Here is a 16,999-nt window from a genome sequence, read left to right as displayed (position 1 = left end):
AGTCCCCCAGTCCCTGGCCACTTGCACCCCCAGGTACCTAAAGCTCTCCCCTGCCCGCCTAAGCGGGAGCCTACCAATTCCTTCCTCCTGGTCTCCAGGGTGCACCACAAACACCTCGCTCTTGCCTAAGTTTAATTTATAACCTGAGAAGGTCCCAAACTCGGCTAGTAACTCCATCACTCCCGGCATCCCTCCCACCGGGTCCGCCACATACAGTAACAGGTCGTCGGCATACAACGACACCGTATGTTCCTCTCCACCTCGCACCAAGCCTCTCCACCTCTCTGAATCTCTCAATGCCATCGCCAGCGGCTCGACTGCCAGTGCAAACAACAAGGGGGACAAGGGGCAACCCTGCCTGGTCCCTCGGTAAAGCCGGAAGTACTCCGACCTCCTCCTATTCGTGGCCACGCACGCCATCGGGGCCTCATATAGCAGCCTTACCCATCTAATGAACCCTTCACCAAATCCAAACCTCCCCAACACCTCCCATAGGTACCCCCACTCCACTCTATCGAAGGCCTTCTCCGCATCCAGCGCCACCACTATCTCTGCCTCCCCCTCAATCGCCGGCATCATAATGACATTCAGCAATCTCCGCACATTCGTGTTCAGCTGCCTTCCCTTCACAAAACCTGTCTGGTCCTCATGCACAACCCCTGGCACACAGTCCTCTATCCTGGTGGCCAGGATTTTTGCCAGCACCTTAGCATCCACGTTGAGGAGAGATATGGGCCTGTATGAACCACACTGCTGGGGGTCCTTGTCCTTCTTTAAAATTAACGAGATCAGCGCCCGTGACATCGTCGGGGGCAAAGTCCCCCCTTCCCACGCTTCGTTGAGTGTCCGCACCAGCAAGGGGCCCACTAGGTCCACGAACTTTTTATAAAATTCCACCGGGAACCCATCCGGCCCCGGTGCCTTCCCTGACTGCATCTGCCCGATCCCCTTAACTAGCTCCTCCAGCTCAATCGGCGCACCCAGCCCCTCCACCTTCTCCTCCTGCACCTTCGGGAAAGAAAGCCTGTCAAGGAACCTCTCCATTCCCCTCCTCTCCCCCGTTGGCTCCGACTGGTACAGTTCCCCGTAAAAGTCCTTGAAGACCTCATTCACCTCTACCCCCTTCCGCACCACATTCCCACTCTTGTCTCTCACTCCAGCAATCTCCTTAGCCGCATCCCGCTTACGGAGCTGATGAGCCAGCATCCTACTCGCCTTTTCACCATGTTCGTACACTGCCCCTTGTGCCTTCCTCCACTGTGCCTCAGCCTTTCTAGTGGTCAGCAAATCAAATTTAGCCTGCAGGCTGCGCCTCTCCCCCAACAGTCCCTCCTCTGGTGCCTCTGCATACCTCCTGTCCACCTCCAGCATCTTTCCCACCAGTCTATCCCTCTCACTCCTCTCGCTCCTCTCCCTGTGTGCCCGGATGGATATCAGCTCCCCACGAATTACTGCCTTCAGGGCTTCCCAGACCATCCCCACCTGAACCTCCCCCGTATCATTCACCTCAAGGTACCCCTCAATACTTGCCCGGACCCTCCTACACACCTCCTCCTCCGCCAACAACCCCACATCCAACCGCCACAACGGACGTTGGTCTCGCACCTCCCCCATTTCCAACTCTATCCAATGCGGAGCGTGGTCAGAGATTGCAATGGCTGAATACTCGGCCTCCTCCACTCTCGGAATCAGTCCCCTACTCACCACGAAGAAATCTATCCGAGAGTAGACCCTATGTACGTGGGAGAAGAAAGAGTACTCACGTGCCCTCGGCCTCACAAACCTCCATGGATCCACTCCACCCACCTGATCCATAAACCCTCTCAGTACCTTGGCCGCCGCCGGCCTCCTACCCGTCCTAGAGCTGGACCGATCCAGTGAAGGATCCAACACCGTATTAAAGTCCCCCCCTATGATCAGACCTCCCGCCTCCAGATCCGGGATCCGTCCCAACATACGCCTCATAAAGCCCGCATCGTCCCAATTTGGGGCATACACACTAGCCAGTACCACCTTCTCTCCTTGTAGCCTGCCCCTAACCATCACATACCTACCCTCCTTATCCGCCACCACCTCCGATGCCTCAAACAACACATTTTTCCCCACCAGAATCGCCACTCCCCGGTTCCTCACATCCAACCCCGAGTGGAAAACCTGCCCCACCCATCCCTTCCTCAGGCGGACCTGGTCCGCCACCCTCAGGTGGGTCTCCTGAAGCATTGCCACATCCGCCTTTAGCCCCTTCAGGTGAGTCAGTACCCTTGACCGCTTCACCGGCCCATTCAACCTTCTCACATTCCAGGTGACCAACCGGATCAGAGGGCGTCCCGCCCCCCTCCCCCGTCGGCTAGCCATAGCCCGTTGACTGCCCGCCCCAGGCCAGCACCCCCTGCTCGACCCCGTCCCCATAGCGACAACCCCTCACCTCTGTCCCCCCAGCCCCCACCAGCTCCTTCTTGACCCTACCAGCAGCAACCCGGTATTCCCCTTTCCCCCCCTCCCTTCCCCCCCAGGCTAGGAACCCTCCCAGCCGCGAACCGTCCTCCATTGTACTTCCGTGGGTCAGCTAACTTCTGCTGACCCCGGAAACTCCCGCCAATAGCCCGACCCCTCCCGAAGTGGGATCATCCCCCAATCTATCCCTCCTCCTGGCACCGCTCCAGCGCGGGGAAGAACCAGTTAAGACCCCGCCTCCCCCGTCACCATCTCCACCCCCCAGCCCCGCAGCACGGGAAACCAGAGGAAAGCCCGCGCTTTCGCCCTGCCCCACCACACCCTTCTGACGCAGCTCCCAAATATCAGCCCCCCTCCATACCCCCACTCCGACATAGAATACAACATACCCCCCCGACCCTCCCCGCAAGATACACAGCCCAAACAATGCCCCAAGCACAAAAACAAAAACATAGCAGAACAACCCCCCCGTAAATAACCATATCAAAATTGCAAAAGTACTAAAACAAGAAAAAAACAGAAGAAAAAGAGAACACAGCAACAGCCGAATCCAGCACTAATATCTTACAGCTGACCTCGCAACCCCCAACCCCTAGTTCAAGTCCAGTTTCTCCGTCCGCACGAAGGCCCACGCCTCCTCCGGGGAATCGAAATAATGGTCCCGGTCCGAATAAGTTACCCACAGGCGCGCGGGCGGCAACATTCCGAACTTTATCTTTTTTCTATAAAGCACCTCTTTCGTCCGATTAAATCCAGACCGCCGCTTAGCCACCTCCGCACTCCAGTCCTGGTAGATCCGCACTACCCCATTCTCCCAATTGCTGCTCTTCACCTTCTTGGCCCAGCGCAGCACGCACTCCCGATCACTGAACCGGTGGAACCTCACCAGCACTGCACGCGGGGGTTCATTCTCCTTAGGCCTCCTGGCCAGTACTCTGTGTGCTCCCTCCAGCTCCAGGGGCAGATGGAGAGACCCGGCCCCCACTAGCGAACCCAGCATTACAGCCACATAGGCTGTCAGGTCCGATCCCTCCAGCCCCTCCGCAAGGCCCAAGATCCGCAGGTTTTTCCGCCTCATGCGGTGATCCAGCTCCTCGAAGCGTTCCTGCCACTTCTTGTGGAGTGCTTCGTGCCCCTCCACCTTACTCACGAGGACCACGGCCTCCTCCTCTCGTTCAATGGCCTGCGTCTGCAACTTCTTGATGGCAGCACCCTGGGTGGACTGAATCTCTGACAGCCTTCTGTTTGTTTCCTGCAGAGAGCTCAGTACTTCATCCTTGAATTCTTTAAAGCAGCGCAGGAGATCAGTTTGTTGTTTCTGGGCCCAGAGTCTCCACTCCCCTGGAGCTTTGTCGGTGGCCATCTTGGATCCCTTCCCCCGTTTTTTCTGAGGAGCTGCTGCTGTTTTTTCCACCTTTCCACTCCGAGTTCGAGTCATGGACTGCAGGGAAAGTCGTTCAGCACACCTTCCCCCACCGGGAGACGTCGAAAAATTTCCGTTTTGGGCTCTCAAAAGAGCCGAAAAATCTCTTTAAAACGGGAGCTCCCACATGTGTGGCTTATTGCTGCATAACTGCCACCGGAAGTGTGCCGAGGTGGCAATCTTTGATGTGTCAGAAGATCTGGGAGCCCAGGGCATGGGAGAGGCCGGTGTTCTGGCCTTTGCCTCTCTGGTGACCCAGAGATGGATCCTACTGGGATGGAGGGACTCGGGACGCCCGAAGTTGGGGTTATGGGTTAGTGACATGACGGGGTTTCTCAGACTTGAGAAAATCAAGTTCACCTTGAGGGGATCGTTACAGGGGTTTGCCGCTCATTGACTTCTTCAAGAAAAATTAAGCTGTGGCAGGGGTGGGGGGCATGGGGTTTTGAGTAAGGTTACGAACACCAGTGGAAAGGGAGGGCTGGGGAAGGAGGTCCTGTTTGTGTAAGCCATGTTGGCTGGGGTTTGTTACTGGATGGGTGTGTTGTTTTGTTCCTTTTGATACCTGATGGTTAAAATTACAATTATAAATACCTGAATAAAATATTTTCTATAAAGAAACTATGGTTCTTCTTTCTACTGATTTCAGCTCCGACAAGGGGTCACAGTATCTCCAGCCCTCAGCTCAGTTACTGGGCTGTCACTGACATGAGAAACAGAAAGACAGCAAGTTGCCTGAGGCTTAAATGGGAAGTTGAAACGTGTGGCTCTAAACCAACTGTGCAAGATCTCTGTCAAGATCAATAATTTAAAAAAATAAATTGTAAACCCAGTGAACAAATTAAAGAGTCATAAGACAAAAACGTCAAGTTTTATGACTTTTCCTGCAACATACAACAACATAGAACAGTACAGCACAGAACAGGCCCTTCGGCCCTCGATGTTGTGCCGAGCAATGATCACCCTACTCAAACCCATGTATCCACCCTATACCCGTAACCCAACAACCCCCCACTCCTTAACCTTACTTTTTAGGACACGACGGGCAATTTAGCATGGCCAATCCACCTAACCCACACATCCTTGGACTGTGGGAGGAAACCAGAGCACCCGGCGGAAACCCACGCACACACGGGGAGGACGTGCAGACTCCACACAGACAGTGAACCAGCCGGGAACCGAACCTGGGACCCTGGAGCTGTGAAGCATTTATGCTAACCACCATGCTACCGTGCTGCCCGTCTGCCTAAACACAATTTTTATAGGGAATGTATCCCTTAAACTATAAATAGAACGTTTCCCTTTTACTTTGAGCACAATCAAAAATCACACTCCATGGTAACATCGCTGAATTTGTCACTCAATTCTCCTGGAGAAATCTCAGGACGGTGGGTTAAGGCCAGGATGAGATCAGCCATGATCGAATGGCAGAGCAGACTCAATGGTCCAAATGGCCTAATCCTGCTCCTATATCTTATGACCTTCTGAAAGGCATTGATTTGCTCCCAGATGTTGCCCAGAAGAGGAAGTTTTAGTCTGAAACTCATTCTCCAACCTCCACATTGTGACATCACAAAGGAGCTCGTCCTCTAAATCAACCAATAGGAATAAAGCCACTCCGCAGTGACGTCATTACGTTGAAGCCCAGCGCGTGGACACGTGAGCCCCGCTTCCACCCTTTGTTTCCCCTCCCCAAACACATCCTCGAGACGGTTTCGAGGCAACCGGCTGGCTGCTCCATCGATCAATGATTCCCTCTCCTCTGGCCCGGGACTGCGCATATCTGAGGGACATATTCCCATATTCTCAATGCGGAAGCAGGCCATGGGGGTTCTTGCCGAGCAAAACTGTTGTCCCCCCCAACCCTGAGTGAGCTTGAGCGGCACACAGACTGAAACTAACATCTGTGAGTAAAACACTTTCTTTTCTCCCCCTTTCCATTTCTTTTCTCATTCTCACCTTCAATTGGTGACTTGCAGCAACTGAAGAGAAAGGAAGTGAATCCAGGGAGGGTGCAGACTTTGGAAAGCTTCGCCCAGGTCTCTCTTAAGGACATTGACACAGAATCATAACATTTACAGTACAGAAGTAGGCCATTCGGCCCATCGAGTTTGCACCGATTCTTGGAAAGAGCACCCTGCCCAGGCTTATATCTCCACCCTATCCCTATAACCCAGTAACCCCACCCAACACTAAGGGCAATTTTTGCATGTCCAATCCACCTAACCTGCACACCTTTGGACTGTGGGAGGAAACCAGAGCACCCGGCGGAAACCCAAACGCATATGAGGAGAACGTGCAGACTCTGCACAGACAGTGACCCAAGCTGGGAATCGAACCTGGGACCCTGGAGCTGTGAAGCAATTGTTCTCACCACTATGCTACCATGGTGCCCATTACATCCTTTGCTCCCTCAACTTGACACATTTATTTGTCTGGCTAAAAGGATGGTCTCTTTCCTAATGTTCACAAAGGGCTGCTTTCCCCAGGAGATGGCTGACATTTAAGGGGACAGTAAACAGGACATATTTAACCCAGCCAATTACTTCCCTATCAGTCTATTTCCATCAACAGCAGAAGTGGTGGAAGGAGTCATCAACAGTGCAATCAAACAGCACTTTACTGAGCAATAACCTGTTCGCAGACGCTGAGTTTGGGTTCCGCCAGGGTCACTCAGCCCCGGACCTTATTACGGCCTTGGTTCAAACATGGACGAAAGAGCTGAATGCCAGAGGTGAGTTGAGAGTGACTGTCCTTGACATAAAGGCAGCATTCAAATGAGTCTGGCATCAAGGAGCCCGAGCTAAACTGGAGTCAATGGGAATCAGGGGATAACTCTCCACTGGTTGGAGTCAGACCTGGCACAAAGGAAGATGGTTGTGGCGATGGAAGTCAATCATCTCAGCTCCAGGACATCACTGCAGGAGTTCCTCAGGGCAGATTCCTCGACCCAACCATCTTCTGCTGCTTCATTAATAACCTCCCTTCTATCAAAAGGTGAGAAGTGGTGATGTTTATGGATGACTGCACAATGTTCAGCACCATTCTCAACTCCTCAGATAATGAAGCAGTCCATGTCCAAATGCAGCAAGACCTGGACAATATCCAGACTTGGCCTAATAAGTGGCAAGTTACATTTGCGTGACACAACTGCCAGCCAATGACCATCTCTTACAAGAGAGGCTGTAACCAGCGCACCTTGAAATTCATAGAACATAGAACATAGAACAGTACAGCACAGAACAGGCCCTTCGGCCCTCAATGTTGTGCCGAGCCATGATCACCCTACTCAAACCCACATATCCACCCTATACCCGTAACCCAACAACCTTACTTTTATTCGGACACTACGGGCAATTTAGCATGGCCAATCCACCTAACCCGCACATCTTTGGACTGTGGGAGGAAACCGGAGCACCCGGAGGAAACCCACGCACACAGGGGGAGGACGTGCAGACTCCACACAGACAGTGACCCAGCCCGGAATCGAACCTGGGACCCTGGAGCTGTGAAGCATTTATGCTAACCACCATGCTACCCTGCTGCCCCTAGTGGCATTTCCATAGCTGAATCCCCCACAACCAACATCCTGGGGGTTACCATTGACAGAAACTGAACTGGACAAGCCATATTAATACGGTGGCTGGGTCAAAGACTAGGAATCCTATGGCGAGTAACACACCTCCTGACCTCCCCAAGCCTATCCATCATCTACAAGGCACAAGTCAGGAGTGGAGTGGAATATTCTCTGCTTTCCTGGATGAGTGCAGCTCCAACAACACTCAAGAAGCTCAACACAATTCAGGACAAAGTAGTCTGCTTGATTGCTCCACCTTCCACAAACATTCAAACCTTCCACCACCGACGAACAGTGGCAGCCATGTGTACCATCTACAAGCTACACTGCAGTAACTCACCAAGGTTCCATAGACAGTACCTTCCAAACCCACGACCACTGCCATCTAAAAGGACAAGAGCAGCAGATACCTGGGAACCCCACCACCTGGAGGATCCCCTCCAAGTCACTCGCCACCCTGAATTGGAAAATCTTGCCGTTCCTCCACTGTCGCTGGACCAACATCCATGAACACCCTCCCTAATAGCACAGGGATGTACCTACACCTCAAGGACTGCAGTGGTTCACAACTACCTTCTGAAGGGCAACTAGGGATGGGCAATGAATGCTGGCCGAAGCAGCGAATCCAACATCCCGTAAATGAATTTGTAAAAAAATTAATATCGGGCAGAGATATGTCTAATGTTGTTGTATGGAATGTATTAGATATATTATTGATGGTTCTGGAATAAAATATATTTATTATTAGTTCTAGTTTTGTAATATAGCACTGTACCTACATTATATATTTCCAGTCATACAGTTATTGCAGCACTGACAGAATCCATTTGGGAACTCAAGTCAATGCTGACTCTCTGTACAGCAATCCAGTCAGTCCCATTTCCCCCTCAATATCCCTGTTCCCCTGAAAACCTATTTTCCGCAAGTGCCCATCCTATATTATTTTGAATTATTGATCATCTCGACTTCCACAACCCTTGTGGGCAGTGGGTTCCTGCTCATGACCATTCTGTGGAAGTGGATTACATTTATTGTCTTGTTTTAACCTTGCTGTCTGTATGTAATATTAAGGTTCTGAAATATATCTGTGATCATCAAGTAAAATGAGAACAGAACTCTGTATTTGTTAGTGCAGAGACAGCAAAGATGAGTGTGTAAAACCTTGTCAACTGAGACAATGGACATTGGAATGTGAAAGAGCTGACTCAGGAGCACGAGAGGGAAGGAGATAAGGAAGTTGGACCTGATGGACGGATAGGATAAGAAAACCGTTAGCCGCAGCAGTATTAGTGAACCGTGTAATGATTATGTCATAGTCACCAGCCTACCTCGAGGATAATAATTCCATATAAGTACATGTTCTGGATCCCTGCCAAATCATTGGTGTATCTAGGAATTTAAGGGGACCACCTCTAAGCTGTGTTTGTATAAAGGGACAGTCCGTACTCTGGGACTTTGGCACTTCTCGAAGGTGGTTCCCCGACTACTTAGAGATTTGTCCCAGCCGTGAATAAACGAATATTCGTTACCAACGTGTTCGAGTGTTTTACTTCTGGACTGACGGACGGCTATGTGAAAGCGCAATTCACAATTCCATGACTAAATAAAATTCTTCCTCCGAATAACCCCATCTCTAATCAGTAAATATACTTAGATGGAGAGTCTCTACTCTTGTACAGGTTGTAATGAGTTTAGATTTGTTGAGCAGCAGCAATCTACACTTTCAGGAGAATTGGAAGGGTGAATATTAGATACAGCAGAGTGAGAATGGAGGGAGAGTGTGTGGGATGAAGATTTAGAGTATTTGAGGGAGAGAGAAAAAGAATGTTCGCTAGAAACTAGAATTGTTTGTTATGAATTTCTATCCTGTACTGACAGTGATGATTTTTGTAAAATCTTCTTGCAGGAAGTTAAAATGAGAGGAGTTTGAAGCTGATATCTCAAACTGAACATCGCGTCAAGAACTGACTGAGTCACTCAATTCTTGGGAACTGAATATCATTGGCCTTTGAATATAGAAGGAGAGCTGTTTGTCTATTCTGTCTGCTTCAAGAGATTTTAAACATCAGTGTGTCTGGAAAAGCCACCGAGACACACACACACCCGTGTGAGACTGTTACAGAGCACTGACTGTGGAAAGAGCTTCAACCAGTTACACGGTCTGAAAAAATGCTACACCATTCACAGCAGGGAGAGACTGTATAGGTGTTCTGTGTGTGGACGAGGCTTCAACTGATCATCCAACGTGGTGAGACGCAAGATCTCCTGGACCATGGAGAAACCATGGAAATGTGAGGATTGTGGGAAGGGATTCACAGCCCCGGGGGAGCTGGAAAGGCATCACCGTAGTCACACTGGAGAGAAGCCTTTCACCTGCTCTCAGTGTGAAAAGGGATTCACTGACATTGGCAATTTGCGGATTCACGAACGAGTTCACACTGGAGAGAGGCCATTCACCTGCTCGGACTGTGGGAAGGGATTCACTCGGTTATCCCACCTGCAGAGACACCAGAGAATTCACACCGGGGAGAGGCCATTCTCCTGCACTGTGTGTGGGAAGGGATTCACTCGGATACCCCACCTGCAGAACCACCAGCGAGTTCACACTGGGGAGAGGCCATTCATCTGCACTTTGTGTGATAAGGGATTCTCTCAGTTATCCAACCTGCAGGCACACCAGCGAGTTCACACCAGGGAGAAGCCGTTCATCTGCACAGTGTGTGATAAGGGATTCACTCAGTTATCCAGCCTGCTGAAACACTATGTCACTCACACCAAGAGCAGGCTCTTTAAATGCTCTGACTGCAGGAGGAGTTTCAAAAGCTCTCAGTTACTGATGTCCCACCAGCGCATTCACTCTGAGGAGAGATCGTTCAGCTGCTCTCACTGCACAAAGAGCTTTAGAACCTCATCCAACCTGATGAAACACGAGCGAGGTCACACCGGGGAGAGCCCGTTCACCTCTCCAACTGGGAAAAGATTCACTCGGTCATCACTTGCTCAGCCACAATGTCACTCACAGCAATGAGAGACCCTTTAAATGCTCTGACTGTGGGAGCGATGATCCACCAGCGCATCCACACTGAGGAGAGACCATTCAGCTGCTCTCACTGCACAAAGAGATTTAGAACGTCATCCATACTGCGGAGACACCACTGAGTTTACACTGGGGAGAGTTGATTCACCTGCTCTGATTGTGGGAAGAGATTTAGTGATTCATCTGCCCTGTTGACACACCAGTGAGTTCACACCGGGGAGAGGCCATTCACCTGCTCTCACTGTGGGGAAGGATTCACTCAGTCGTCCAACCTGCTGAGACACCAAAGGGTTCACAAGTGATGACGGGTTGGATTGTGTGGTTATTCCTGCTGTTAATCACATCCAGGACTGAACCTGGAGTGGGCGGAAGGATTTGCCTCCTCGTCAACTCCTCCTGGTGCTCGGTCATGCCGACCCTGGCAAACTACTGCTCCCCGGACCTGCAATACCCGACTGTGATGTACCGTCCATACTACCTTCCACGGAGTTCACTTCTGCCATCATCACAGCGGTCTACATCCCACCCCAGGCGGAAGTGAAGAAGGCGCTTGATAAATTGTAACTGCTATAAATAACAATGAAGCAGAATACCCGGAGGCCATGTTCATCGTGGCCGGGGATTTTAACCAGGCCAACCTCGAGTGTACTGCCAAAATTCCACCACCACATCTCCTGTCCCAACAGGGGCCCCAACACCCTTGACCACTGCTACACAAACATCAAGGGCGCCTCTCGATCCATCCCCCAACCGCACTTCGGAAAATCGGACCACAAGACGGTGCTCCTCCTCCTGGCATACAAGCAGAAAGTTAAGCGGAGAATCTGGTGTAGACGGTTGTGCAAATGCTGGTCTTAGGCTACAGAAGAGCTCCTACGCGACTGCTTGGAGTCAGTGGACTGGTCCATATTCAAGAACTCAGCAGCCAACCTAAACGAGTTTGCCAGCACCATCACAGACTTCATCAGCAAGTGTGTAGAAGATTGTGTGTCAAAGAATGTAGTTTGTAGACTTCCGGTGGCGGCGATGTCCGGGTGAGCCGCACATTCGGTGGGCTCTCACTCCGGCCGGCTGGAACAGCTGTTTCCCCGCGATAGCGGGACTACGGAGGCGGCAGAAAGGCTGCCTGGAACAGAGGAGGAGAGCGGGCTGCAGATGATGTAAGTGTGGGAGGCCAGCAGGTGAGGAAGAAGGAGAGAGAGAGAGAAGGAGGAAGCTGACCTGCAGGGTAAGATGGCGGACCCACGGACCTTCCTTCCTCCAGGACAAAGGGAAAAAAAAGTTTGGAGTTGCTGAGGAGGGACAGCTTGGACCCACTTCAGATGCCCAGGAGGTAAAATTGAAGGAGCTGGGCGAAGGAAAGCGGCAGCGGAGGCGCTGAGGAGCGGGCTGCGGCACATGGAACAGCGGGATTCCAGAAAGCAGAAGAAGAAGGAGAAAAAGGGACAGAGACAAGGACCGGAAGAAAATTACCTGGGACCTAAGATGGCGGACACACGGAACCCGGACTCAGCAATCCAGCTGGCGCTGGATAACATGCTCCAGGTAATGAAGTCCAGTTTTGAAGCGCTGAAGCGGGACAGCTTGGACCCAATCCAGAAAGCGGTGGATCAGCTGAACCAGAGGCTGGACGCCCAGGATGTTAAAGTTAAGGAGCTGGGAGAGGCGGTGGAGGAGCAGGCGGATGCGCAAACGGTTGCAGCGCTAGAAGTGGACGGCCTGAAAGAGCGGCAGAGAAGACTGCTGGACAGAGTGGAGGAGCTGGAGAATAGAGTCCGCAGGAACAATCTGAGGATGGTCGGCCTCCCGGAGGGGGCGGAGGGAGCTGATGCTGCAGTGTTTGTAGCAGACCTGCTGAAGCAGCTGATGGGGGCCGAAGCCTTTCCGCGACCGCTGGAGCTGGAGGGGGCACACAGAGTGCAGGCAAGGCAGGGGCGGCTGGGCGGACCCCCCGCCCGATGGTGATTAGGTTCCACAGGTTCGTGGACAAGGAGCGGGTGCTACAGTGGGCAAAGAGCGCCAGGAGCAGCACGTGGAACAACAGTGTTCTCCGCATCTATCAGGACCTAAGCCAGGAGGTGGCTCGGCGGCGAGCAGCCTTTAAGAATGTCAAGGAGGTGCTGTTCAAGAAGCACGTGAAGTTTGGTCTGCTGTTCCCAGCTCGGCTATGGGTCACGCACCAGGGTCAACACCACTACTTTTCCGAGCCCGAAGAAGCGATGGATTTTGTGAGGGACCTGGGGCTGGTCCCGAAAGGAGGCCCCAAGGACGCGAGTTAGGGCCCGAGGATTTCTGTGGGGAGGAACGCCGAATGTGCCTGGACTGCTGCTCAACGGTTTGCTGGGCCAATGGGGCCAAGCGGAACATTTGAGACTCTTTCCTTTGTTCATGGACATTTATGTGCTTTTTCTCTTTTTTCTATGTTTTTTCCCTTTTTTTTTTTTTTTCCTGTTTGGGCTTTTTGTGCAGCTCGCGGAAGACACTGGAGCCGGCTTGCCCCAGTGGGTGGGGAGGAGGGCGGGGAAACAAGGGGAATGGGACAGGAAGGCGCCGGAGTGTTGAGTCACCGGGCTAGCAGATTGGCTAGTCAAGGAAGTCAGATGGGGGGGGAAGTTACAGCCAGTAGATGGCAGGGGTGGGGGTATCGGGGGATGGGGTTAGGGGAGGGGGGGGTTGTTCTGCTGACGGGAGAGGGACTTGAAATAGGCACTGGAAAGGAGGTCGAGGGTGGAGGCAGCTATAGGGCGGGCCAGGAAGGGCGCGACGCACGGGTCAGGGGCCGGCCCGAGAAAGGCTATGGCTGACCAGCGGGGTGGGGGGGGGGGGTGGGATGTGCCCCCCGACCAGGCTGATCACCTGGAACGTCAAGGGACTGAATGGGCCGGTTAAGAGGGCGCGGGTGTTCGCGCACTTGCGGGCCCTGAGGGCGGACGTAATTATGTTGCAGGAGACACATCTGAAAGTGTCAGACCAGACCAGGCTAAGGAAGGGCTGGATTAGCCAGGTCTTCCACTCGGACTTGGACTCGAAGTCCAGAGGGGTGGCAATCATGATCAACAAGCGCGTGCAATTTGAGGCAGAGGGCATATCCGCAGACAGGGGGGGCAGATACCTGATGGTACGGGGCAGGCTGGAGGGGAGAAGAGTGGTGCTGGTGAATATATATGCCCCGAACTGGGATGACGTGGACTTCATTAAAAGAGTGCTGGGGAAGATCCCGGACTTGGATTCTCGCAGGCTAATAATGGGAGGGGACTTTAACATGGTCCTTGACCCGACTTTGGATCGGTCGTGTCCCAGAACGGGTAGACTCTCAGCAATGGCAAGGGAGCTGAAAGGGTTTATGGAGCAAATGGGGGCAGTGGACCCCTGGAGAGAGGGACAGCCAACAGGAAGGGGCTACTCGTTTTACTCGCACGTCCACAAAGTATATTCCAGGATAGATTTCTTTGTGCTAAGCAGGGACTGTATGGGGGAGGTAAAGAACACGGAATACTCAGCAATTACCATTTCAGACCATGCCCCGCATTGGGTGGACCTGCAGTTCGGGGGAGCGAGTTATCAACGCCCGCAATGGAGGCTAGATGTGGGACTGCTGTCGGAGGAGGGGATCTGCGAGAGGCTTCGGAAATGTATAAAAAATTACCTGCAGGTGAATGACACTGGGGAGGTCTCAGCGGCGACCGTGTGGGAGGCGCTAAAGGCAGTAGTGCGGGGGGAGCTGATTTCAATTGGGGCCCATAGAGCCAAGGCAGACCGGGCAGAGATGGATAGATTGGTCAGGGAAATGGGCCGGATAGATGAAGAGCACGCGGAGTCCCCGGGGGAGGTTTTACTCAGGGAGAGGCAGAGGCTACAGGCGGAACTGGGGGCACTATCCACGAGCAGGGCCGTGGAACAGCTTAGGAAGGCGAGGGGAGTGGTGTACGAGTATGGGGAAAAGGCTAGCAGACTGTTAGCGCAGCAACTTAGGAGGAGGGAGGCGGCCAGGGAAATAGGTAGAGTGAGGGACGAGGGGGGGCACAAAGTGGAGGATCCGGCAGAATTGAATAGGGTATTCCGGGACTTCTATCGTAAGCTGTATACTTCGGAGCCGCCAGAAGAACCGGAGGGGATGAAAAGGTTTCTGGATGGGTTAACATTCCCAACAGTTGGGGGGGGGGGGGGCGAGTGGAAGAGCTGGGGGCCCCGATTAGAGTAGAGGAGGTATTGGGGGGCCTAAAGGCCATGCAGTCGGGGAAGTCCCCGGGGCCGGATGGATACCCAGTAGAGTTTTATAGGAAGTTCTCGGAGCTGGTGGGCCCGGTCTTGGCGAGGGTTTTCAATGAGGCAAGGGACAGAGGGACCCTGCCGCCGACGATGTCACAAGCCACCATATCTCTGATATTAAAGCGGGGTAAAGACCCGGAGGTGTGCGGGTCCTACAGGCCAATCTCCCTGATTAATGTAGATGCCAAGCTCCTGGCAAAGGTACTGGCGGGTAGAATGGAGGACTGTGTACCGGAGGTGATTGGGGAGGATCAAACGGGGTTCGTGAAAGGTAGGCAGCTGGCGGCCAATCTGAGGAGATTGCTCAATGTGATAATGATGCCCCCGGCGGGTAGAGAGGTGGAGGTAGTGGTGGCTATGGACGCCGAGAAGGCCTTTGACCGGGTGGAGTGGGAATATCTATGGGAGGTGCTCGGACGGTTTGGGTTCGGGGAGGGATTGGTGGATTGGATCAAATTATTATATCAGGCCCCGAGGGCCAGCGTCAGGACCAACAGAGAAGTGTCGGAGTACTTTAGGTTGTACCGAGGGACCAGGCAGGGCTGCCCGCTCTCCCCGCTGCTGTTTGCGCTGGCCATAGAGCCGCTGGCGATTGCGCTGAGAGCCGCAGAGGGTTGGAAGGGGATGGTGAGGGGCGGGGTTGAACACAGGGTTTCTCTTTATGCAGACGGTCTGCTCCTGTACGTGTCGGACCCAGTGGCCGGGATGGGAACTATACTGGGAATGCTGAGGGAGTTCGGCCAGTTCTCAGGATACAAATTAAATACGGTCAAGAGTGAAATGTTTGTGGTACAGGCAAGGGGCCAGGAGAACAGATTGAGAGGGCTACCGTTTAGGTTAGTTGAGGAAAATTTCCGGTATTTGGGAATCCAGGTGGCACGAGACTGGGGCAGGCTGCATAAGTTAAATTTGGCCAGGGTGGTGGAGCAAATGAAGGGAGAGTTTCGGAGATGGGATGCACTCCCGCTGTCGCTGGCAGGGAGGGTGCAGACTGTAAAGATGACAATCCTCCCTCGATTTTTGTTTATTTTTCAGTGCCTCCCGATCTTTATCCCACAGTCCTTCTTCAAAAGAGTTAACGGGCTGATCATGAGCTTTGTCTGGGCGGGAAAGTCTCCGCGGATGAAGAAGGCGATGTTGGAGAGGAACCGCAGCGAGGGAGGGCTGGCTTTGCCGAGTCTGGTCAATTATTACTGGGCGGCCAACATCGCTATGATAAGGAAGTGGATGGTGGGTACGGGGTCTATTTGGGAGCGGGTGGAGGCGGCTTCGTGCAGGGGCTCCAGTTTGGAAGCCCTGGTCACGGCTCCTCTACCGCTGCCGCCGGCCAAGTACACCACCAGCCCGGTAGTGGTGGCGACCCTGCGGATATGGGGCCAGTGGAGGAGGCATGTGGGGGAGATGGGGGCGTCTGTCTGGGCGCCAATCTGCGACAACCATCGGTTTGCCCCCGGCAGTATGGATGGGGGGTTCCGAGTATGGCGGCGAGCAGGGGCGGGAAGGGTGGGTGATATGTTCCTGGAAGGGAGCTTCGCGAGTTTGAGGAGCTTGGAGGAGAAATTTGGGTTGGTAAGGGGAAATGATTTTAGATACCTACAGTTGCGGGACTTTGTTTGTAGACAGGTCCCATCTTTCCCGCGCCTCCCGCCAATGGGGATCCTAGACAGAATAGTCTCTGGGAGGGACGAAGGGGAGGGTAGAGTCTCGGGTATTTATAAGGTGCTCATGAGGGAGGAAGGGTCCCAGACAGAGGAACTGAAACTTAAATGGGAGGAGGAGCTAGGCGGGGAAATGGAGGATGGGCTGTGGGCAGAGGCCCTGAGTAGGGTAAACTCGACCGCGACATGTGCTAGGCTCGGGCTGATCCAATTTAAGGTCGTTCACCGGGCCCATATGACGGTGGCTCGGATGAGCAAATTTTTCGGGATAGAGGACAAATGTGCTAGGTGCGCGGGAGGACCAGCGAACCATGTGCACATGTTTTGGGCATGCCCTGAGCTGAGGGGGTACTGGGAGGGATTTGCGGGGGTCATGTCCCAGGTGCTAAAAACAAGGGTGGTGATGAGTCCAGGGGTGGCAATTTTTGGGGTTTCGGAAGACCCGGGCGTCCAGGGGGAGAAAGCGGCCGATGTGCTGGCCTTTGCTTCCCTGATAGCCCGGCGACGAATATTATTGGCGTGGAGGGACTCAAAGCCCCCGAAGACTGAGTGGTGGCTTGCGGACATGTCAAGTTTCCTGG

The 16,999-nt window shown here is 53.1% G+C and overlaps 1 protein-coding gene and 1 long non-coding RNA gene across 3 annotated transcripts in view; one reads left to right on the top strand and one right to left on the bottom strand.

Annotated features, from left to right (window-relative positions):
• The window catches only part of LOC119951267, a 28,505-nt gene extending 18,521 nt beyond the window's left edge, over nucleotides 1-9,984 (top strand). For both annotated transcript variants that reach the window (XR_005457568.1, XR_005457567.1), the window contains exon 3: nucleotides 9,361-9,984. This is a non-coding gene — a long non-coding RNA (uncharacterized LOC119951267). The remainder of the gene's footprint in view (nucleotides 1-9,360) is intronic.
• LOC119951599 (zinc finger protein 229-like) overlaps nucleotides 1-16,999 on the bottom strand; it is a gene marked incomplete at its 3' end in the record, with an annotated part of 96,696 nt that overhangs the window by 36,965 nt on the left and 42,732 nt on the right. The gene's annotated exons all lie outside the window — the stretch shown is intronic.

Source organism: Scyliorhinus canicula, chromosome 17 (genome assembly GCF_902713615.1).
Source record: "Scyliorhinus canicula chromosome 17, sScyCan1.1, whole genome shotgun sequence".
NCBI classification, from domain to species: Eukaryota; Metazoa; Chordata; class Chondrichthyes; order Carcharhiniformes; family Scyliorhinidae; genus Scyliorhinus; species Scyliorhinus canicula.
Note: the sequence above shows the minus strand (reverse complement) of the source record. Positions and strands in the feature narration are given on the sequence as shown.